This window comes from Stegostoma tigrinum, unplaced genomic scaffold, assembly GCF_030684315.1.
Source record: "Stegostoma tigrinum isolate sSteTig4 unplaced genomic scaffold, sSteTig4.hap1 scaffold_80, whole genome shotgun sequence".
NCBI lineage: Eukaryota > Metazoa > Chordata > Chondrichthyes > Orectolobiformes > Stegostomatidae > Stegostoma > Stegostoma tigrinum.
In genome coordinates this window covers 989,684-1,014,978 of record NW_026728747.1, presented here as the reverse complement: position 1 = coordinate 1,014,978, position 25,295 = coordinate 989,684, and the positions used below count along the sequence as shown (strand labels likewise).

Sequence of the window (25,295 nt, the reverse complement as noted above, 5' to 3'; positions counted from 1 at the left end):
TACACCACGCCAACTGCCCGACTCTCATCCACATGATTGAGTTTTTTGAGAAGGTGACCAATGAAGTTTGTGAGACACGACCTGCCCTTGACAAATCCATGTTGACTATCTCCAATCACATTGTTGCTTTCTAGATGATTATAAATCCTATCTCTTATAATCCTTTCCAAAATTTTTCCTACAACAGACGCAAGGCTCACAGGTCTTTAATTGCCTGGGTCATTCTTACTGCCCCTCTTGAACAAGGGCACAACATTTGCACTTCTCCAGTCCTCTGGTACTAAACCTGTAGACAATGAGGACTCCAAGATCAAGGCCAAAGGCTCCACCACCTCCTCCCTAGCTTCCCAGACAATCCTCGGAAAAATCCCATCAGGCCCAGGGGTTTTATCTACCTTCACACGTTGTCGAATTGATAACACTTCCTCCTTACTAACCGTAACCTTTGCAATTCTAGTAGCCTCTAACTCAGTCACCTCCTCTGCAATATTCTGCTGTCGCTCAGTGAAAACAGATGAGAAGTATTCATTTAGCACCTCTCCAATCTCCACAGCGTCCACACACAACTTCCCACTTCTGTCTTTGACTGGCCCTTTGCCTAGCCCAGTCATCCTCTTATTCCTCACATACCTATAGAGAGCTTTAGGGCTCTCCTTTATTTACCTGCCAATGTCTGCTCATGTACCCTCCTTGCTCTTCTTAACTCTCTCTTTAAATCCTCCCTAGCTAATCTGTAGCTCTCCATCACCTCATCTGAACCAACTGGTCTCATCGTCACATCAGCCTCCCTCTTCTGCTGAACAAGAGATACAATTTTTTTAGTAAACCACGGTTCCCTTAGCTGATCGCTTCCTCCCTGCCTGACAGGGACGTACCTCTCAAGGACACGCAATATCTGTTCCTTAAACCAGCTCCACAATTCAATTGTCCCCATCCCCTGCATTTTGCTAACCCATTCTATGCCTCCTAAGTCTTGCCTAATTGCACTACAAGGGAGGAATGGAGAAGCAGACAGTGAAGGGGACTATCAGAGATTACAACAGAACAGAGATAGACTGGAGAGTTGGGCAGATAAATGGCAGATGGAGTTCAATCCAGGCAAATGCGAGGTGATGCATTTTGGAAGATCAAATTCAAGGGCAAACGAAACAGTAAATGGAAAAGTTTTGGGGGAAATTGATGAACAGAGAGATCTGGGTGTTCAGGTCCATTGTTCCCTGAAAGTGACAATGCAGGTCAATAGGGTGGTCAAGGCGGCATATGGCATGCTTTCCTTCATTGGACAGGGTATTGAGTACAAGAGTTGGCAGGTCATGTTGCAGTTGTATAGGACTGTGGTTCGGCCACATTTAGAGTACTGTGTCCATTACCAAAAGGACGTGGACGAGAGGAGGAAAATTTAGGGGAGATATGCATGGCAAGTTCTTTACACAGAGGTTGGTGGGCACCTGCCAGCAGAGGTGGGCGACGCAGACACACTAGCATCTTTTAAGATATATTTGGACAGGTACACGGACGGGCAGGGAGCAAATGGACACAGACCGTGAGAAAATAGGTGACTGGTCAGACAGAGGATCTTGGTCGGCGCAGGCTTGGAGGGCTGAAGAGCCTGTTCCTGTGCTGTAATTTTCTTTGTTGTTTTGACTGACTGGAGTGAGGGAGGGAGGGTGCGACGGCTGGAGCGAGGGACAAATGGATGGCTGGAGGGACCGAGCGAGGGAGGAATGGATGGCTGGAGGGAGGGAGCGAGGACTGACAGGAGGAAGGAATGGATGAATGGAGGGAGGGAGCAGGAGGACGGGGCAGGGGGGTAGGAGGAGGGGGTTGGGGGGGAAGGAGGAGGGGCGGGTAGGGAAGGGAGGAGGGGGCAGGGAGAGAGGAGGGGAGGAGAGAGGGTGGGTTCGGTGCCAGGCAGCTGTTCAGGCAGGTACCAGAGATAGTGGGAACTGCAGATGCTGGAGAATCCAAGATCTTGGCCTGCTGTGTTCATCCAGCCACACATTTTAGTGTTCAGGCAGGTAGCTGTGCCCAGGAGCCGGGCGAAGAGGCCTTCTCCCAGCTCGGATCCCCGCTCCCGGCCAAGGCGGCGCAGGGCCGAGCCACTGAGCAGCGAGCTTTCCAGCAGCCTGGATGCCTGCTCCTCGCCCAGTGGTCATGCCGGAGGCTGTAGGGGTCCGGGATCGTGGTACGCTGATCCCGATGCAGAACAGCTGGGTCCTCAGTCCCCTCCCGGGAAAAGGGTTCCAGACAGCGGACTCGTCACCGAGGCAGAGGGGGGGGGAAAGGCGTGAGTAGGAACAGGAGAGGAAGGGGATTGACTGAGAGGGAGAAAGAGACAGACTGTGTGTGTGAGAGAGAGAATTAGAAATGCAGTCTGATTGCGGATGGGTTGGGTTTAAACAGATTTTTAAACTTTTAAAAAAAAACTCAATGCTCCCTGCTGAGCGGGTGGAGATGCACGGATAGATAAACACACGGCGAGAGGAAGAGAGACACAGAGAAAGACAGAGCGCCGGGGGCGGGGGCAGGGGAGAGGGAGAAGTTCACAGGGAGAGACGGAGAGAGAACGGCAGAGCACACACAGAGGGAGGCAGAGACAAGACGAGAGACAGAGAGGAGCGCGCGCGCGCACGCGCACACACACACACACACACACACACACAAGAGACAGAGTGAAAGAGAAAGAAAGAGAGACAGAAGTGCACAGCGAGGTGGCAGAGACAAGACAACAGAGAGAGAGAGAGACGTAGACACAGAGTGAGGCACACACAGAGATGGAGAGACAGAGATTGTGGGTGTGGCGAGGGGTGGGTTTTTGAGAAAATGGGAGGGGGGAGCGAGGGCGAGAGAGAGAGACACAAAGAGACAAAGACAGAGTCGTAGAGTTGTGCAGCAGGGAAACAGACCCTTCAGTCCAACTCCTCCATGCTGACCAGATATCGTAAATGACTAGTTCCATTTGCCAGCATGTTGCCCATATCCCTCCAGACCCTTCCTATTCATGTGTCCATGCAGGTGACTTTTAAATACTGTGATTATAATAGCCTCTGGCACTCCTCTGGCAGTTCATTCCATACACAAACTATACTAGGGAGAACACATTGGCTCCAAATCCATCCACCATCCTCGGAGAAAAAGAACAGGAAATAACATGACCAACACAAGGAAACCTAAACACTTGAATAGAAAGCGGGACCGAACACCAGCGCTTCACTGGAGGCTCACTGATGATTTTGCCTGGAATGGTGACGAATCATCTGAAAACTAACCTTCCAGCTCAGTGAGCAATCTTACATCCAAAACCTCAACCCTGAGCTAAAAATCTTCTCAAAACTCGATAATACTTGGCCACTTGATTGACAGATGCATCCTATTTTCTTTTAAAAATAAACTTTTTTTGTTTGATGTATGACTGACCAGTGTTTATTGTCCTTCCTTAACTGAGGCTTGGGAACTCTGCAGCCCAATGGTATCAATGTGGACTTCACAAGCTTCAAAATCTCCCCTCCCACCACTGCATCCCAAAACCAGCCCAGCTCGTCCCCACGTTCCTAATCTGCTCTTCCTCTCCCCGATCCCCTCCTCCCAGCTCAAGCCAAACCCCCATTCCTGACCTACTAACCGCTTCCCGCCCCCTTGACCTGTCTGTCCTCCCCAGACTGACCTCTCCCCACCTACACTCACCTCGATTGGCTTCATGTCCGACCCTTTAACTTAAGACCATAAGATATGAGTGTAAGTAGGGCCATTCGACCCATCAAGTCCACTCCGCCATTTAAATCATGGCTCATGGGCATTTCAACTCCACTTCACTGCACGCTCCCCGTCGCCCTTGATTCCTGTGAGATCAAGAATTTGTTGATCTCTGCCTTGAAGGCATCCAACGTCCCGGCCCCCACTGCACTCCGTGGCAATGAATTTCACAAGCCCGCCACTCTCTGTCTTCAGAAAAGTCGTCTCATTTCCGTTTTAAATTTACCCCCTCTAATTTTAAGGCTGTGCCCACGGGTCCTAGTCTCCTGGCCTAACAGAAACAACTTCCTAGCGTCCACCCCTTCTAAGCCACACATTATCTCGTAAGTTTCTATTAGATCTCCCCTCAACCTTCTCAGCTCTAATGAGTACAATCCCAGGATCCTTAGCCGTTCATCGTATGTCAAACCTACCATTCCAGGGATCATCCGTGTGAATCTCCGCTGGACACGCTCCAGGGCCAGTATGTCCTTTCTGAGGTGTGGGGCCCAACATTGGACACGGTATTCTCAAAGGGGCCTAACTAGACCTTTATAAAGCCTCAGAAGCACATCACTGCTTCGAAATTCCAACCCTCTTGAGATAAACAACAACATTACATTCGCTTTCTTAATCATGGACTCTACCTGCAAGTTAACTTTTAGAGAATCCTGGACCAAGAATTCCAGATCCCTTTGTACTTCTGTTTTACGAATTTTCTCACCATTTAGAAAATATTCCATGCCTGTATTCTTTTTACCAAAGTGAAAAACCTCACATTTACTCACATTGAATTTCATCAGCCATTTCCTGGAGCACTCTCCTAAACTGTCTAAATCTTACTGCCGCCTCTCCACCTCCTCAGTACTACCTGCCTGTCTACCTATCTTCGTATCATCGGAAAACTTCGCCAGAATGCCCCCAGTCCCTTCATCCAGATCATTAACATATAAGGTGAACAGCAGCGGCCCCACCACTGAACCCTGCGGGACACCAATCGTCACTGGTTGCCATTCTGAAAAAGAGCCCTTAATCCCAACTCTCTGCCTTCTGTCAGACAGCCAATCCTCAATCCAGGCCAGTATCTCACCTCGAACACCATGGGCCCTCACGTTGCTCAGCAGCCTCCTGTGAGACACCTTATCAAAGGCCTGTTGGAAGTCTTGATAGATAACATCTGCTGGGTTTCCCTGGTCTAACATACCTGTTACCTCTTCAAAGAATCCTAACAGGTTTTTCAGGCACGACCTCCCCTGACTAAATCCATGCTGACTTGTTCTAATTTGACCCTGCACTTCCAGGAATTTCGAAATCTCATCCTTGACAATGATTCAAGAATTTTAATCAACTACCGAGGTCAAGCTAATCGGCCTGTAATTTTCCATCTTTTGCCTTGATCCTTTCTTAAACAAGGGAGTTACAACAGCAATTTTCCGAACATAGAACATAGAACATAGAACAGTACAGCACAGAACAGGCCCTTCAGCCCACAATGTTGTGCCGACCATTGATCCTCATGTATGCACCCTCAAATTTCTGTGACCATATACATGTCCAGCAGTCTCTTAAATGACCCCAATGACCTTGCTTCCACAACTGCTGCTGGCAACGCATTCCATGCTCTCACAACTCTCTGCGGAAAGAACCTGCCTCTGACATCCCCTCTATACTTTCCACCAACCAGCTTAAAACTATGACCCCTCGTGCTAGCCATTTCTGCCCTGGGAAATAGCCTCTGGCTATCAACTCTATCTATGCCTCTCATTATCTTGTATACCTCAATTAGATCTCCTCTCCTCCTCCTTTTCTCCAATGAAAAGAGACCGAGCTCAGTCAACCTCTCTTCATAAGATAAGCCCTCCAGTCCAGGCAGCATCCTGGTAAACCTCCTCTGAACCCTCTCCAAAGCATCCACATCTTTCCTATAATAGGGCGCCCAGAACTGGACGCAGTATTCCAAGTGCGGTCTAACCAAAGTTTTATAGAGCTGCAACAAGATCTCACGACTCTTAAACTCAATCCCCCTGTTAATGAAAGCCAAAACACCATATGCTTTCTTAACAACCCTGTCCACTTGGGTGGCCATTTTAAGGGATCTATGTATCTGCACACCAAGATCCCTCTGTTCCTCCACGCTGCCAAGAATCCTGTCCTTAATCCTGTACTCAGCTTTCGAATTCAACCTTCCAAAATGCATCACCTCGCATTTATCCAGGTTGAACTCCATCTGCCACCTCTCAGCCCATCTCTGCATCCTGTCAATGTCCCGCTGCAGCCTACAACAGCCCTCTACACTGTCAACGACACCTCCGACCTTTGTGTCGTCTGCAAACTTGCTGACCCATCCTTCAATTCCCTCGTCCAAGTCACTAATAAAAATTACAAACAGTGGAGGCCCAAGGACAGAGCCCTGTGGAACTCCACTCACCACTGACTTCCAGGCAGAATCTTTTCCTTCTACTACCACTCGCTGTCTTCTGTTGGCCAGCCAATTCTGTATCCAAGCAGCTAAGTTCCCCTGTATCCCATTCCTCCTGACCTTCTGAATGAGCCTATCATGGGGAACCTTATCAAATGCCTTACTGAAGTCCATATACACCACATCCACAGCTCGACCCTCATCAACTTTTCTAGTCACATCCTCAAAAAACTCGATAAGGTTTGTAAGGCATGACCTACCCCTCACAAAGCCGTGTTGACTGTATTTGATCAAGCCATGCTCTTCCAGATGGTCATAAATCTTATCCCTCAGAATCCTTTCTAACACCTTGCAGATGACAGACGTGAGACTTACCGGTCTATAATTGCCGGGGATTTCCCTATTTCCTTTCTTGAAGAGAGGAATTACATTTGCCTCTCTCCAGTCCTCAGGTACGACTCCAGTGGAGAGCGAGGATGCAAAGATCTTCGCAAGTGGCGAAGCAATTGCATTTCTCGCTTCCCAAAGCAGCCGAGGACAAATCTGATCCGGGCCTGGCGACTTGTCAATCTTAATGTTTGACAAAATTTTCAGCACATCAGCTTCGTCTATCTCTATCCATTCCAGCATGCACACCTGCTCTTCAAAGGTTTCATTCACTACAAAGTTCGTTTCTTTCGTAAAGACAGAAGCAAAAAACTCATTTAGGGCTTCCCCTACCTCCTCAGGCTCCACACACAAGTTCCCTATGCTATCCCTGATCGGCCCTACTCTTTCTTTGACCATTCTCTTATTCCTCACGTAAGTGTAAAATGCCTTTGTGTTTTCCCGGATTCCTTCTGCCAAGCCTTTCTCGTGCCCCCTCCTGGCTCTCCTCAGACCATTTTTGAGCTCCTTCCTTGCCTGCATGTAATCCTCTCTAGCTGAACTTGACCCTAGCTTCCTCCACCTTATGTAAGCTACCTTCTTCCTTTTCACTAGAAGCTCCACCGCTCTCGTCATCCAAGGTTCCTTAATCTTACCCCTTCTTGCCTGTCTCAGAGGGACATATTTACTCATCACTCCCAACAACTGTTCCTTAAACCGTCTCCACATGTCTATAGTTCCCTTACCATGGAACAACTGCTCCCAGTCCATGCTTCCTAACTCATGTCTAATCGCATCATAGTTTCCTCTTCCCCAATTAAATATCCTCCCATTTTGCCTAATCCTCTCCTTCTCCATAGCTATCTAGAACGTGAGGCAGTTATGGTCACTATCACCAAAATGCTCTCCCACCACAAGATCTGATACCTGCCCCGGCTCGTTTCCGAGCACCAAGTCTAGAATGGCCTCTCCCCTCGTCGGCCTGTCAACGTACTGCGTTAGGAAACCCTCCTGAACACACCTTACAAAAACAGCTCCATTCAAATCTTCTGCTCGAAGGAGGTTCCAATCAATATTAGGAAAGTTAAAGTCACCCATTACAACAACCCTACTGCGTGCACACTTTTCCAAAATCTGTCGACCTATGCTTTCTTCAATCTCCCTGCTGCTATTGGGGGGCCTGTAGTAAACCCCTAACGAGGTGACTACTCCCTTGCTGTTCCTAATTTCCACCCATACTGACTCAGTAGGCAGATCTTCCTCGACAAAGGAAGCTTCTGTAGCTGTGATACCCTCTCTGATTAGTAGTGCTACACCCCCTCCTCTTTTTCCCCCCTCCCTATTCTTTTTAAATGTTCTAAACCCTGGAAGATCCAGCAACCATTCCTGCCCATGAGAAACCCATGTCTCTGTTATGGCCACAACATCATAGCACCAGGTACTGATCCATGTTCTAAGTTCATCACTTTTATTCCTGATACTCCTTGCATTAAAGCAAACACACTTTAACCGATTCCTTGGTTCCTTCCCAGGAAAATCCTTCCCACTAGCTGGTCTACCTCTTGCTACTGCCTCACCTGCATCAATGCTCACCTCTGGTATACAGCTCAGGTTCCCACCCCCCTGCCATACTAGTTTAAACCCTCTCGAACTACTCGAGCAAACCTTCCACCCAGGACATTGGTCCCCTTCCAGTTCAGATGCAACCCGTCCTTCTTGTACAGGTCCCACCTTCCCCAGAAGGCATCCCAATTATCAACATATCTGAAGCCCTCCCTCCTACACCAGCTGCGAAGCCACGTGTTCAGCTGCGCCCGCTCCCTGTTCCTCACCTCGCTATCTCGTGGCACCGGTAGTAAACCAGAGAACGCTACTCTGTTCGTCCTGCTCTGCAGCTTCCATCCTAACTCCCTGAAATCACTTTTTATATCCTCAAACCTATTTCTGGCTATATCATTTGTGCCAATATGTAACACGATTTCTGGCTGTTCGCCCTCCCCTTTTAGAACTTTATACACCCGATCGGAGACGTCCCGGACCCTGGCACCAGGGAGGCAACATACCTTCCGGGAATCCCGATCTTGCCCACAAAATCTCCTGTCGATTCCCCTAACTATCGAGTCCCCTACCACGAGTACTTTTCTATTCTGCCCCCTTCCCTTCTTTGTCACAGTGTCAGGCTCAGTGCCAGAGAACTGACTACTATGGCTTTCCTCTGGTAGGTCATCCCCCCCAGCAGTATCCAAAATGGTATACTTATTGCTGAGGGGAATGCCCACAGGGGATCTCTGCACTGTCTGTCTGTCCCCTTTCCTCCCCCTAACTGTAACCCATCTATCCTCGTCCTGAGCCTTAGGAGTGACCAACTCCCGGTAACTCCTCTCAATTACCCCCTCTGCCTCCCGAATGATCCGTAGTTCATCCAGCTCCAGCTCCATTTCCCTAACACGCCTTGCTGATATATATGGTCACTGCTTTCCTTCCCGGCTGCCCCTCTGGTCCTCGTCACTTCCTCTGCTGCTCCCGCTCCTTCTCTGAAAGAGGAAAAACACCGCTGCCCGCTACCGGTAAGTAATTTTAAAAATAAACTGCTTTACCTTAGCTGCAGTCTTCCGGGTCCATCTTGCCTCTGCTGCTGCTCGCACTCATAATGGCCGTTGGCGTCGAAGGGTGAGTATTTATACTCACTGCTTTCCTTCCCGGCTGCCCCTCTGGTCCTCGTCACTTCCTCTGCTGCTCCCGCTCCTTCTCTGAAAGAGGAAAAACACCGCTGCCCGCTATCGGTAAGTAATTTTCAAAATAAACTGCTTTACCTTAGCTGCAGTCTTCCGGGTCCGTCTTGCCTCCGCTGCTGCTCGCACTCAAAAAAAAAACTACACTGACTTTTGAAAGATCATAGCCAAAGCCTCTGCTATTTCCTCAGCCACCTTGTTCAGAACTCTAGGATATAGCCCATTGGGGCCAGGAGATTTATCAATTTTTAGACCTTTTAGCTCTTTTAGCACTTGCTCTTTTGTAATTCCTACCATCCTCAGCTCTGCCCCCTGGCTCTCCCCAATTGTTGGCATATTACTCATGTCTTCCACTGTGAAGACTGACGCAAAGTACTTATTAAGTTCTTCAGCTACTTCCTTATCTCCCACCACTTGCCTTCCAGCATCAATTTGGAGTGGCCCAGTGTCTACTTTTGCCTCACGTTTGTTTCTTATGTATTGAAAGAAGCCGTTACTATGATTTCTGATATGACTAGCTAGCCTACCTTGATATTTGATCCTCTCCTTCCTTATTGCTTGTCTGTCTCCTCTGCACCTATCTTCCCCTCTATCCATCTTCAATCTGCCTTCCCCTCTCCCTATTTCTTTCAGAGCCCTCTCCTCCTCCCTCTTTTCTGATGAAGGGTCGAGGCCCGAAACGTCAGCTTTTGTGCTCCTGAGATACTGCTTGGCCTGCTGTGTTCATCCAGCTCCACACTTTGTAATCTTGGATTCTCCAGCATCTGCAGTTCCCATTATCTCTGATGCCAATTGTTTTTATTTTGTGGACAGCTGCTATCAATAGCAAACCAAACAAAAGCTTCATTTGTCATTGTCAAAATTGGTAATAGCCCACGAGCTGCAGAGTGAACAAAAAAAAGTTACCCATTTGCTTGTGACTCTCAGATGGATTTCTTTCCGATTTATTTATTCTTTAATGAGACATAGCTGTTGCTGATTGTCCAGCACAAATTGACTTCTTGAACAGCTTCATGTTGCTGTACACAGACCCACAATGCTGTTCCAAAAGAGATTACTAATATTGACTCAGGAACAATCATTCATTTCCAAATAAGTTTGAGAGTAGCTTGGAGGTGATTTTTACTGGGATTAGTGCTACCATGTCTGATGTCCTTGACCTTGAAGATGAGTTTTCTAAGTCTGGAAAGGCGGGTGTAAGAATAGTTGGAAAAAAATGTGGCAGTGCATCTTGTATATGGACACATTATTGTGTCTTGGAGTTGGTTGTGGAGAGAATGGATACGGTGCCAATCAAGGGGCTGCTTTGGTCTAGACTCAAGATCGTTTCCAGTGTTGTTGGATCTGCACCATCATTGGCACACTTCTGACTTGAGAATTGGAGGGCGGCTGCAGGCTTCGGAGTCAGGAGTTTCTACATCAAATCGCAGAGTCGTTTTGCTTTGTTCCTTTGTCTGTTAGTCTGTGGTCCCAAGTGATATCTAAAACCAAGCTCTTGTGAGCTTGTTATTCTAAACTTAAAATTTATGTTGAATATCAGATGGAATTTGTTTTATTGACTCCATTCTGCAATCATGTCGATCTGAAAATGTTAACTGCATTAATTAATACTAAGCAGAAACAGACTTTGTAGTAAATGGTTTGACGATTTTCTGTGTCTGGAACATCCCTCTTCCTTCTCGAACGAAGATCGTGCCAACCTATGGTGCCAAACTGCGGGTCAAACGGACGGGGCTCATAATCTTTAAATTCCTCATCAAAATTAGTGTAATCGTATGGTTTTGTGCAATAAAAGAGAAAGAATAAACAGGTTCCCACAATTTTGCTGATGTTTATGAACAGAATGCACAAATTCAAAAGTTTGCGCTGGCATGTCTGCTTCCTCCAGCCTGTTTAAACTGTTCCATTCAATGTGAAATTTGTGATAAGTTTTAGCACACAGGTCTGTTTCATCTGTGCCACCGCCTTCAGAGTGTATTCAATTCTAATAGACATACATGCTTTCCCCCTTTTCCAGTAATACATTTCTTGAAGAGTTCAATGATATTTGGATTTTAAATCTTATCCTCATATTCTTTAGATTCTCAATCATCACTGAATCTGATGTCACCGCCATTCCATCCAGTGTCAAACAGGAGTCAACTGGCATATCCAAATTTTAATTTGAGTTTAGTGCTACACAAATATATTACTTTTTTAAAAATTATATTCAAGTCAACATTAACATTTCATTCCCTGACACCGGGTGAACTTACTTTTAAACTCCAATTTTCCTTCAGTATTAACAGAGAGGTGAGCCTTTTTGCAAGCGCCGAAAGTCTCCACCAGTTTATGCTAAAGCTTGAGGAACTGTAAGTTTCACAAATATGTTCCTATTAAACACTAATTCCTATTGAAGCAGTATTCAGCTACACTTGTTTAACTAGACAGCAGAAATGGTCAAGATTTTAAAAGCGATTAAGTACTTTGAAGAGGAGTCACTCTTTGAATTAAATTCCATGTTGGTGTGTGTGAGTCCATAGGTTCCTCACTCTCAATGAACCATTCAAACTGACATGCAATTACTGAAACACACAGACAAAAAAAACATGAACGGTCACTAGGATTTTGAGAGTGATTTGGAACTTGTATTCAATACCTTCTGGGGTAAATCTGTTCCAATCTGGATAGTACTCATTTATCACCATCCCACCTACCTTCCCCAGCACCTCCTCCCTCTCCACACTATTTGTTTCTGAGCTCCCGTCCACCCTCCATTTTGGAGGAAGGGTCCTGACCCAAAACATCAACTTTCTTGAGCCTCTGATGCTGCCTGCTTTCCCCCAGCTCCACAATGTGTTATCTCAGACACCAACTTTGGCAGTTCTTACTATCTGGATAACTCATTCTCACCTTGTAACAAGTGATTTATCGTCATTTTCTTTTCAGATTACACATGTACATGTATATACATAAATATACATGTGACACCTTTATGCCTGAACCACGAACCGAGAGGATTTTTAAAATAGTCTCTTCATATCTGCATGCAAGAGAAATCAAGGTCATAATTTTCATTTTAGGAATCACTTAAACACTCAAAGTACTCACAGTCAGTGTCCCATTTCCTTGACCAGTCAATTTGATGAGAATATTTCGTCCAAGAGGAAACCGTAACAGTAATTATATTTTATCATCAAACTCTTCATTGCATCACTAATATTTCCTCGTCTGTTTGAAATGTAAGACAATGAAATAATCATGGACAGATTGGCCAACAATGTAATTTAATGTGTGTTATGGCAACTGAAAATCACAACCATTGAAGAGTGTTCTTTAAAATGCTGTTATCATACAACAGAGTACTTTTTGAGATGCAGTGATGAATATAATTCCTGAGATGCAAATAATATATGCTTAATTAATTCCAGAGAATAACTTTACAATTAAAAAGAAGCTAAGAATCTCTTTACATCGTGATGCTTGTCAGATTGCCACTAGTCAATGGAAATCGTTCAGAACGATTATTTATTGCCAGATGAAAAGGAAGCGTACACATTTCATTTTTACATCTCATCCAAGAGACAAAAACAAACACCTTTACGAATTCATTGTCAAACAACAAGACTCACTCAACAAGTCATTTGGCCCATTGAATTTCCTCCACCATTCGGTGAGATCATGGTTGATCTCATTACATTTATTATTATACAACATTTCCACCAAGCCCTCCTGAAAGCTAATACATTCCAATCCAAGTAACATCCTGGTAAATCTCTGTTTCTGTTCCATGCCTTGTCTTTCCAAATATTTTTGAGTCATCTAAAAATTTAGCCACAGCACATTCACCTCTTCCTCCAAGTCATTAATAAACAAGCTCAAGACCTGTGGTTCCTTCAGCGCTGCCCCATTTCTTACTCACAAGCCAACCCTGGCATCTCTGTCCATTTGTCTGTTCTTTCTATAGGACATGTATCATTGGATATTTAGTTCCCAACACTTATCCCCTTACAACCACATGTCTGTGATACCCAGAACAATACATCTGTCAATTTCCATCTGCACCACAAACTCATTCACTTTGTTTTATACACTCCCTACAATTAAATAAAAGACCTTCAGTCTGGCATTTACGGCCACCCTTCTTATCTGCTGCACCTGAAATGAGACTCCTGACTATTTCCATACTTTTTGTCCTATTACTTGCTCTGGAAACTTTGCTGAGCACTTACTAGCTTCTAACTTTTTCCATAATTTTCCATGCAACTGGACTCACCCGCTCCACACTTTTCACTTTGATGCCCTACCCCAGACCTAGCTATGTCTTTTGCCAGGATATTTGTCCCAATATGATTCTCATCAAGCCTATGCCACCGGAACAACTCCCTCCTTCCCCATACCAATGCCAATGTCCCATGAATTCAAACACATTTCTGCCATGCCATCATTTGAACAATGCATTTACATCTTCAGTTTTGTTCACACCGTGCCAAATTGCTCAGATAAGAATCCCGAGATTATTACCTTTTGGTTCTGCCTTCTCACTCAGCACCTCAGTGCTTGTAATCCCTCAGCAGAACCTCTTTCCTCTTTCTTCCATATCAATGGTACCTGTGTCCACCACGATAGCTGGATTTCTACACCTCCCACTTCAAATTCCTTGGTAGCCAAGACGGAATATCCTAAACCTGGGCGCCAGGCAGGCAACACTACTTTCGAGACTCTCGATCCTAGTCACAACCAACAATGTTCATTCTCCTAACTATACTACCTCTGATTATAACTACATTTCACTTTTTATCCCCTCTTGAATGTCCCCCTGTACCACCGTGCTATAGTCAGTTTACTCATCTTCCATATACCCTGACCTCTCATCCACACAGGAAGAAAGAATCTCAAACCTGTTCGATAAGATCAAAGGTCAAGGTTCCTTCTGCACGACATCCTGGATCCTTCCACCTGCCCTGTTCTTAGTCACAGTCTCACGTCCCTGGCCACTGACCGAGCTTCAGGTAGTTAATCTAAGGTGTGTGACTGCCTCCGGAAACAGAGCATTCCCTGGTAACTCTCCCCCGCATGATTTGTTGATTGGTCGAAACTGAGATTCCAGTTCATCAACCCTGAGCTGGAGTATGGTGTCTGACCACTCCCCCGTCATGTAGGTTTAAATCATCATTGGCCCGGCATCTCCATTTCAATTACTTATATCTTAATTTGATTTCAAAACATTAGTTTGTAGCCTGTATATATTTCTCCGATTTACTTTCAATCTGAAAGTTACCGATAATAGATTCTTAAACCAGTAGCTATCACCAACCAATGAACCGGGTTCACCTTCTGGGTCCCCGCTTCTGGCTTCAATTTGCCCTGTCTCAAAAAAAAAGCTTACCAACTATCAGGCAAAAAAAGCAAGCAAATAGCACCTCTTACCCTCTGCACTGACTTACCACATGGCCACCAAATTCCCCAAAATATCTATTCACTTGGTGCATTTCACTGTAGATGTGATCTCTCCTTCCTGGCCATGCAAAGCATACTGATCCATAGCAATATACTACCTTCAAAACCTCAGCTCTTAGCTTATTACTTTTGAGTACATTCTCAAATGCTTGCTCAAAGTCCAAATACAACACATTTACTGGTTTTCCTCTACTAATTCTGGTTGGGACTTCCTCCAAAAACCCAAACAAATTAGCCAGACATAATTTCTCTTTCGTCAGGCTATGGTGATTCTGTTTGATTAGATTCTGATTTTCCAAATGTCCTGCTATTATTTTCTTCACAGTTGATTGCCACATATTTCCAACAATTTGCCTTTCTCCTTTTTAAATAGGGATGTCACATCGGCAGTTTTCCAGCCCTCAGATGCTTCTTGAGAATCGAAACCTTTTTCAGAAATTACAATCAATGCATACACCAACTCTGAAGCTCCTTTGTTTGGAATCATAGAAAGTAAACCATCAGGGCAAAGAGTCTAATCTGCTTTCACTCCATTAGATTGTCTACTACTACTTCTGTAATGGTAGTGATGGTGTGGTAGTGATGTATTTAATTCATTACTAAAGAATACAGGGATAAGGGGATCCTTGAAGTAGCTTCCACTGTGAAAACTACCCTTTTCTCATTATTGTTGTTTCTTGATTTGAAAATTAAACTGGCCATCTCAGCCTAGCATATAATTGATGGCATTACCTCGAAAACCTTCTCTGCTAAAGTGTTGAATAGATTGCTACCACCTGAAAGAAGTAATTCTTCCCCTGAATTAACAGGCAACCAATATGAAAATGTGGCCTCTGTGGTCATAAAATATTTCACAAATGGGAGCATTCTCTACGGATATACACTATCAAGCCTCTTAAGAATCTTAAATGCTGAAAAAATAAGATTTCTTTCAATCTTATAAATCCCATCCGCCCAACATTCCTAAGCATGGCAATCCCCTCCTCCATTTCCAAAATCAACCCAGGGAACATTAGGTGTACGGCCTCCGCAGCAGGGACCCTGTGGCCGGACACCAGTTATAAGTTACCATCCTGCTGCCCCTTCTCTACTTCTGTTTGCGATGCAGTCCTCTGTCCATCCTAATATACTACCCTTGAACTCATGGGCTGCTTTCTTTTGAGTCACCTTATGAGTTGTAATTTATCAAATGCTTTTTTGAAATCTAAACGTACTACATCAACTGGTGGACCTTCATCAGTCATGTTTGTTTCCATCTCAAAGCACTGTAGCAGGACCGCGGGGGCACATCGCCGCGAGCGGCTCAGGACCAGTGAATTCAAATATGAAATTACACGAAAGACAGCATTGAATTTAAAGCATCAAGAGAAAAGGGATTTGGAATCGAGCATTAGTTTGTGGGGATGGAGCAGCGCTTGGAACATTGAGTTCAATTCTGGTTGCTTCATTATAGGAAGGATGTGGAAGCTTTAGAGAGGGTGTAGAGGAGATTTAGCAGGATGCTGCATGGAATGGACGGCAGGTCTTATGATGAAACATTGAGGGGGCGAGGACTTTTTCCATTGGAGCAAAGAAGAATGAGAGGTGACTTGATAGAGGTATGCAAGATGATGAGAGGCATAGCTGGAGTGGATAGTCAGATTTTGTTTCCCAGGGCAGAAATGACTATTACGAGGGGGAGAAATTTTAAGGTGACTGGAGGAAGGAATAGGGGAGATGTCAGAGGTAGGTTCTTTACACAGAGAGTGGCGGGTGTGTGGAATGCGCTGCTAGCAGTGGTAGTGCAGTCAGATACATTTCAAGACTTTTAAACAACTCTTGGATCGGCACATGAAGGATAGTAAAATGAAGGGTATGCAGGGTAGTTTGATATGAGTGGGATAATAGGTCGGCACAACATCGTGGGCCGAAGGGCCTGTACTGTTCTTTGTTCTCTGTTCAGCCAAAGGTTCTTTCCTTTTAAGGAGAGGGTAATTGATTGTAGTTTTTAAAAGACAGAACTGGAGGACAGAGAAAGATATCAAGGAAGGTTGCACGTTAGTGACAGTATCAACAAGTCCACAGCAGATGCACTCTGAGTAACTACACTGTTTTGAAGGCGAGAGGACCAATGATATCAGTTAAGCCCCTCTTGTTCTTGTATTGTGTACTTCTGATATCGGCGCAAATGGACAACCTCACTCTCCTGCTCAGCTGCAGAGCGAATAATGCTGCAATATTTGTCAACTCCCAAATGGGCATTGATACATTAGTAAATCTCACATCAATAAACTTACATCTCAAGGTTCTCACCTTCTAGGACTGTTTGTAGTGGTAAATAACCCAAGCGAGGATGTTTGGCAAAGTATTTCTTTGATCTGAAGTTATTTTTCAGCACCTTGGTGAAATCACGCACATCTTCACCTGATGTTGTCTAAAAATGTAAAATAAATCAAATTTAGTTAAGAATTAATAATGAACCAATCTACTCAACTCACTCTATAATCCATGCTATTCCTGCTAAATGTCTTTGAGGATGTAAAATTGAAGAGTCTGCAACTCTGAGGGATAAAGTCGGCTATCTTTCTGTAAGATTATGATCAAGGTTAGATATGTCTGAATGTGAGTTTCGGACAATTAAGCTTGAGTTTCATAGAGTCATACAGCATGAAAACAGATCCTTTGGTCCAACCAGCCTTTGCTGATCACAATCCCAAACTGAACTAGTTCCACCTGCCTGTGCTTGGCCCATATCTCTCCAAACATTTCTATCATCTTTCTATCTTCTGGGTACATCACCTCAGCAGATTTCTCCATCTTGTGGCCAAATACTGAAACTATCCAATTAAATAATTTCAAATGATACACAGATCCAGGATTCACATTAGTGGCCTTTCTGGTTGAATTCCTAATTATTTTAACAATAGTGCATTTCGTTGTCCAATTATGCCATGTAATCCAGTGATCCAAAATTCATCTCATTGGGTTTAATTTGTTTGTTTTTTTGTCTTGTGTCAAAGATGAGATCAATACATTGGTGAGAAATTATCTTGGTTTGGAGATTCAAAGTCACTATAGTCCCAGATGAGACCACAGGTCTGCTCTCACAGTCGAGAGATATAACTGGAGGTGGTTTAAATTGAAGGTTACCGCACCTCAGATGAGGAGAGAGGTTGAGAAGAAGATTCCTTCATTAACTTCAGACAGTGTCGGATCCCAGGCTGTTGGTATCACTCTGAATTACAAACCAGCCAACTGGCTCCCAGGCAAAATAGGCAATCAGTTTGGGTAGAGATAAGGAACAGCAAAGGAAAGAAGTCACAGCTGTGACAGTTTCAGATTCATAGATCCCCTGACAGAAGATACAGTCCAGGATAGCATACAGTCGATAGACCAAGAAGTAATGGGATCTTGTAAGAAAGATGTTACCATAAACTGTGAATCCAATTGGCACAGATAGCCTGGAAGATTCTTTTTTATTCACGGGATGTGGATGTTGCTGGCTAAGCCCAATTACCCTGGAGAAGGTGGTGGTGAGCTGCCTTCTTGAATAACTGCAGTCCCTAGAGTAGTGCTGTTCAGAAAGAAGCTCCAGAATCTTAACTCAATGACTATTAATGAACAGCGATATAGTTCCGAGTCAGGATAGTGTGTGTGGCTTGGAGGGAAACTTGCATGGGGCACTAATTATACATTACTGATGATAGAACAGATGTTGAAGGTGGTGGGTGGGGTACCAATCCAACAGGCTGCTTTGTCCATATGGTTCAAGCTTCCTGAGTGTTGATGGAGCTGCACCAGTCCTGACCAGTGGATATTACATTCCTGACTTGGGCTTTATAGATGGTGGACAGGCTTTGTGTAGGTAGGGGGCTCATTATTCACTGCAGAATTCTTAACCTCTGACCTGCTCTTGTCGTCACAATAATTATAAGTTTGGTCCAATTCAGTTTCTGGAAACCTGATAAGCCTCAGCATATTGGCAGTAAAGGAGTGTAAGTCATGGGGTAATGGTTAGATTCTCCTTAATGGTGACGTTCATTGCCCGTAAGTTGCACAGCACAACTACCACTTGCTTCTCATCACTTATGTTCCGTGGACATGGACTACTTCAGCATCTGAGGAGCTATGAGTGGTGCTGAACATGGCACAATCAACTGAGAACATCCCCACGTATGGCATTCTGACGGAGGGATGGCATTTGGCATTTGATGAAACAGTTGAAGATGGTTGAGCTCAGGGCACAAATTTACGTAACCCCCGCAGTGATGCTTTGGAGTTGGGGCAACTGACTTCCAATAACCACAACCACTTGCTTTATGGTAAGGTTCCAGCCAGCAGAGGGTTTTTCACCTGATTCTTACTGACTGCAGCTTTGCGACGGCTCCTTGATGTCATATTTGGTTGAATGGCACCTTGATGTCAAGAGAAGTTATCTACCCCTCAGGATATATTCATAGAGTGCATTCGGAGTCTTAAAACTGTACCACTGGAACCAAGCAGGGATTAAGATATTTTAGACCTGGTAGTATGTTTTGAGATACAACTCATCAACCATAACATAGTACAGGATTCTCTGGATAAGAATGATCAGGATGTGGTAGAATTTTACATCAAGGATGAGGATGAGAATTTGGTCTGAAACTGTTTAATATCTTTAACTTTCATTGACGATAACTCAGGAGTATAAAGGCAGAGTTGAACTGGGAAAATAGTTTAAAAGGTAAGACCATAGAGAAGCAATGGCAGATGTTTCAGGGGATATTTCATAACTCTGAACAAAAATATTGTCAATTTAGAATGAAAGGATGTACAGCTAGAATGCACCATGGTGCCATCTGTTGCTATCTAACAAAGTTAAAGATAGTATAAATTGAAAGAAAGATTGGAAAATTGTGGAACTGAAACTATTTCAGATGTGAACAAAAGATGACCAAAGTAATAATGAGGGAGACATTAATATAAATCCAGTAAAGGCTTCCACAAGTGTATCAAAAGGAAAAGAGTAAATACAGTGAATTATGGCTCATGAGAGGTTGAGACTGGGGAATTGATGATGGGAAATGAAGGTCATGGCACAAGCTTTGAACCAATATTTTCTATCTGATTTCACAGTAGAAAACATACAAAAAAAAATCAATGGGCGAAAAGTAGGGAGCGAAAGGGAGAAGGAAATCCTCAAGAAAACATTGAGGAAAACTGAGAAGACTAAGTTAATAGGTTCCCTGGACCTGAAGAATTGGATTCCAGGTATGCAAAGAGTCCAACCCAACATCGTACCATCAGAGCTTTATTTCTTTTAAAAATACTCCATAAACGTCAACCCCTAATTACTAGCTCCCATATTTATACAGCCAACTCACAATCAATTCATCCTCAAATAATACAGACATAAAACCTGTTCCCTCACTTCATTAGTTGTCAGGCATCCCTTCAGACTAAATTAGATGATAACATGGAGGATTATAAGAGTTGACTGCAGACATTAGATTAGATTCGGTTCCCTACAGTGTGGAAACAGGTCCGTCGGACCAACAAGTCCACATCGCCCCTTGCAGCATCCCATCCCACCCCTATAACCCACACACACCCCTGAACACTACCGGCGATTTAGCATGGTCGATCCACCTAGCCTGCACATCTTTGGACTGTGGGAGGAAATTGGAGCACATGGAGGAAACCCATGCAGACACAGGGAGAATGTGCAAACTCCGCACAGACAGTTACCCGAGGCTGGAGTCGAACCCGGGCCCCTGGCGCTGTGAGGCTGCAGAGCTAACCACTGAGTCACCGTGCTGCCCAAATGGATGTATCAGCTGTAATCTTTTCTAGATTCTTAAAAGATCCCAGCAGAACGCAGCAAGAGGCATGTACATGAAGCACAAAAATTTAGCTTCTATGCACAGCATGTATTTTAGAAGGCACGTGAGGTGCAAATCTTTATTTCAAGGAGGGGAGGAGTGAAAATCTTTCCACACAAGACTGGTGACACCACTCAAGGAGCACAGCGTACAGTTTTGGTCTATTAAGCTAGGATATGCTTACAACAGCGTTCTCAGAAATCCCCTCCCTAATCGTATTGTATCTACCGAAAGCAAATGTACTTGTAGCAGTTCAAGAAGGCAGCTCACCACTACCTTCCTAAGGGCAACTAGGGACAGATAATAAATGCTGGCCGAGCCAGTGATGCCCACATCCACAACAGAGTTTTCAAAAAAAACGTCCATATAAGTGACAGATAATGACCATCTCCGACAAGTGAGCATCTAACCGTCCCCCCTCAACATTACCTTTGCTGAAATCCCAGCCTCAATATTTTAGCAGTTACAACTGACTCTCTGCTCCACCATCCAATCTCCCGCTTTCTCCCCCTAACTCTTGATCCCCTTACTAACCAAGAGCCTATCCAACTCATATCTTCAACAGACTCAATGACTTGGCCTCCACAGCCTTCCGCAACAACGAATTCCACAGATTCACCATCCACCGGCTGAAGAAATTCCTCATCTCAGTTCTAAAGGGTTATCCATTCGACTCTGAGGGTGTGCCCGAAGATTTAAGTCTCTCCTACTCATGGAAACATCTTCCCCACATCCACGTCTCTCCAGGCCTCTCCACATTCTCCCCTCATCCTTCTAAACTCCATCGAGTACAGACCCAGAGTCCTGAACCACTCCTCGTAAGACAAGCTCGTCATACTCAGAATGATTCTTGCCAACTTCCTCTGGACTCCCTCCAATGTCAGCAGATGGAGGGACAAATAGTAGTGAGGAAGTGGGGAAGCTGCAGAAGGACTTGGACAGGCTAGGTGAGTGGGCAAAGAAGTGGCAGACTCCTTGTTTCGATATGGAGCCAAACATTGGTCACGATGTTCCAAATAGGGTCTGACCAGAGCCATATACAGCCTCAGCAGTACATTCCTGCACTTGTATTCTAGCCCTCTTGAAATGAATGCTAACATTGCATTTACATTCCTAACTGTCAAGTGAACCTGCATGTTAACCTGAAGAGGACTTTGAACAAGCTTACAGTTTTGGTCTATTAAGCCTATTAAGATATGCTTACAACAGCGGTTTTCAGAACGTTCATAATGTTAATTCCAGGGGTAAAAAAAGGGTTGTTTTGTGCAGATTGACCTGGACAATGTTCAGGCTCAGCTGATAACACGCTGGGTCAAAATCCAAAATTCCCTCCCTAGTGGCATTGTATCTATCTCGAGCAAATGTACTTGTAGCAGTTCAAGAAGGAAACTCACTACCACCTTCTCAAAGGCAACGAGGGACAGTTGTGCTTCAGACTTCAAATGCCCTTTCTCATTTAGAAAATAATCTATGCCTCCATTTTTCCTACCAAAGCACATAACCTCACAGTGTCCCACACAGTGTTCTGTCTGCCACTTCTTTGCCCACTCTCAGAGTCTATGCAAGTCCTTCTGCAACTTCCTCACTGCTATCTCTCCCTCCATCTGTCACTGTGCCAACTGTAAACTCAGCAAAAATGTCTCAGTTGCTTCATCCATATCATCAATGTATTACATGAACTGTTGTGGTACCAACATTGATCCCTGTGGGACTCTACTCGTCACCAGCTGCCATCCTGTAAAAGACCCCTTTATCTACACTCTCTGCCTTCTGCCAGTCAGCCAATGCTCTATCCATGGCAGTAACTTGCCCAAACACTATGGGCTCTCATCTTATTTGATACCTTCTCAACAGCATTCTGGAAATCCAAACAAATCCCATTCACTGGCTCCCTTTTGTCTAACTTGCCCACTTTCTACTCAAAGAATTCTAACAGATTTGTCAGGTATAACTTCCCCTCGATGAAGCTATGCTGAATCAGCCCGATTTTGTCATTTACTTCCAAGGTCTCTGCAATCTCAACCTTAAGAACGGACTCTAAAATCTTACCAATGATTGACGTCAGGCTAACTGACCTATAATTTCCCTTCTTGTCTCTCTCAATTCTTAAGCAGGGGTGTTGCCTTAGCCATTTTCCAAACCCCCAAGATCCTCCCTATCACCACTGATTCCTGAAAGATCACCACTAATGCCTCAACAATTTCTTCAGCTATCTCCTTCAGAAGTCTACAGTACAGTCCATCTGGTCCAGGGGTGATTGGTCCACCTTCAGACTTTTCTGCTTCCCCAGCACCTTTTCCTTAGTTACGGCTATTATATTCACCACTGCCCCTAACTCTCAAAGTTCTAGTATGCGATTGGTGTTTTCCACCATGAAGACTGATACAAAGTACCTGTTCAGTTCCTCTTCCATTTCTTCATTCCTCATACTGATTCTTCAGCCTCCTTTTCCAGTGATCTACTGTCTACTATTTAATGTTAGTTGCAATACTGGTCGAAGACCATATCACAGCTGTACTGAAGGAGGGCCCCATGGAGGGCTCAAGCATTGAGGCAATATGGGTAGAACTCAGAAATAGGAAGGATGCAGTAACAATGTTGGGGCTGTACTACAGGCCTCCCTACAGCGAGCGTGAGATAGAGGTACAAATATGTAAACAGATAATGGAAAGGTGTTGGAGAAACAGGGTGGTGGTGATGGGAGATTTTAATTATCCCAACATTGACTGGGTTCACTCAGAACTAGGGGGCAAGATGGAGCAGAATTTGTAAGGTGTGTCCAGGAGGGTTTTCTAGAGCAGTGTGTGCGTAGTCCAACTCGGCAAGGGGCCATACTGGACCTGGTGTTGGGGAATGAACCTGCCTGGTGGTTGAAATTACAGCAGGGGGCGACTTTGGAAATAGCGACCACAATTCCCTAAGTTTTACAATACTCATGGACAAGGATGGGAGTGGTCCTAAAGGAAGAGTTCTAAACTGGGCGAAGGCCAACTATACCAAGGTTCAGTAGCATCTGTGGAATTTAGATCGGGAGAAAATGTTTGAAGGTAAATCCACATTTGATATGTGGGAGGCTTTTAAAGAGCGGTTGATTAGTATGCAGGAGAGACATGTTCCTGTGAAAATGAGGAACAGAAAAGGCAAGATTCGGGAACCATGGACGACAGGTGAAATTGTGAGACTAGCCAAGAGGAAAAAGGAAGCATAGATTAGAGGCGACTTGAGAGAGATGAAGCTTTGGAAGAACACGGGGAATTTCGAGCGCATCTGAAACAAGGGATTAAGAGGGCGAAGAGAAGACATGAGATATTGCTGGCAAGCATGGTTAAGGAAAATCCCAAAGCCTTTTATTCATATATAAAGAGCAAGAGGGTAACTAGAGAAAGGATTGGCCCACTTAAGGACAAAGAAGGAAAGTTATGCACTGAGTCAGAGAAAATGGGTGACATTCTTAACGAATGCTTTGCATCGGTATTGATGAAGGGGAGGGACATGACAGATGGTGATGTGAGGGATAGACATTTGCTTACTCTAGGTCAAGTTGACACAAGGAAGGAGGAAGTGTTGGGTCTCCTAAAAGGCATTAAGTTGGGGATCTATCCCAGGTTATTGAGGGAAGCGAGACAGGAAGTAGCCGGGGCCTTAACAGATATCTTTGCAGCATCCTTAGACACGGGTGAGGTCCCGGAGGACTGGAGACTTGCTAATGTTGTCGCCTTGTTCAAGAAGGGTAGCAAAGATAATCCAGGTAATTATCGACCGGTGAGACTGACGTCAGTGGTTGGGAAGCGACTGGAGAAGGTACTGAGGGATAGGATCTATTCCCATTTGGAAGCACATCAGCTTATCAGTGATAGGCAACATGGTTTTGTGCAGGGAAGGTCATGTCTTACCAACTTTATAGAATTCTTTGACGACATGACAAAGTTGATTGAAAGGGAAAGGCTGGAGACGTCATTTACATGGACTTCAGTAAGGCGTTTGATAAGGTTCCCCATGGCAGGCTGATGGAGAAAGTCAAGTCGCATGGGGTCGAGGGTGTGCTCGCTCAACGGACACCAAAAAAAATGGGCTAGGCAACAGGAGACAGAGTAGTGGTAGAAAGTATTTTCTCAAATTGGACACCTGTGACCAGTGGTGTTCCACAAGGTTCTGTGCTGGGACCACTGTTGTTTGTGATATGCGTAAATGATTTGGAGGAAAGTGTAGGTCATCTGATCAGCAAGTTTGCAGATGACACTAAGATTGGTGGAGCAGCAGAAAGTGAGGGGGACTGTCAGAGATTACAGTAGAATATAAATAGACTCGAGAGTGTGGCAGATAAATGTCAGATGGAGTTCAATCCGGGCAAATGCGAGGTGATGCATTTTGGAAGATCTAATTCAAGGGTGAACTATGCAGTAAATGGTAAAGTCCTAGGGAAAATTGATGAACAGAGAGATCTGGGTGTTCAGGTCCATTGTTCCCTGAAGGTGGCAAGCCAGGTCATTAGGGTGGTCAAGAAGGCATACGGCATGCTTTCCTTCATCGGATGGGGTATTGAGGACAAGAGTTGGCAGGTCATGTACAGTTGTATGAGACTTTGGTTCAGCCACATTTAGAGTACTGTGTACATTACCAAAAGGACGTGGACGCTTTGGACAGGGTGCAGTGGAGGTTCACCAGGATGTTGCCTGGTATGGAGGGTGCTAGCTATGAAGAGAGGTTGAGTAGATTAGGATTATTTTCATGAGAAAGATGGTGATTAGGGGGGACCTGATTGAGGTC

The 25,295-nt window shown here is 44.7% G+C and overlaps 2 long non-coding RNA genes across 11 annotated transcripts in view; both read right to left on the bottom strand.

Annotated features, from left to right (window-relative positions):
• LOC132209280 (uncharacterized) overlaps positions 1-12,135 on the bottom strand; it is a 60,607-nt gene extending 48,472 nt beyond the window's left edge. For all 3 annotated transcript variants that reach the window (XR_009445373.1, XR_009445375.1, XR_009445374.1), the window contains exon 1: positions 9,115-12,135. This is a non-coding gene — a long non-coding RNA (uncharacterized LOC132209280). The remainder of the gene's footprint in view (positions 1-9,114) is intronic.
• The window catches only part of LOC132209278 (uncharacterized), a 372,299-nt gene that overhangs the window by 162,536 nt on the left and 184,468 nt on the right, over positions 1-25,295 (bottom strand). For all 8 annotated transcript variants that reach the window (XR_009445357.1, XR_009445368.1, XR_009445370.1 and 5 more), the window contains exon 2: positions 16,981-17,101. This is a non-coding gene — a long non-coding RNA (uncharacterized LOC132209278). The remainder of the gene's footprint in view (positions 1-16,980; positions 17,102-25,295) is intronic.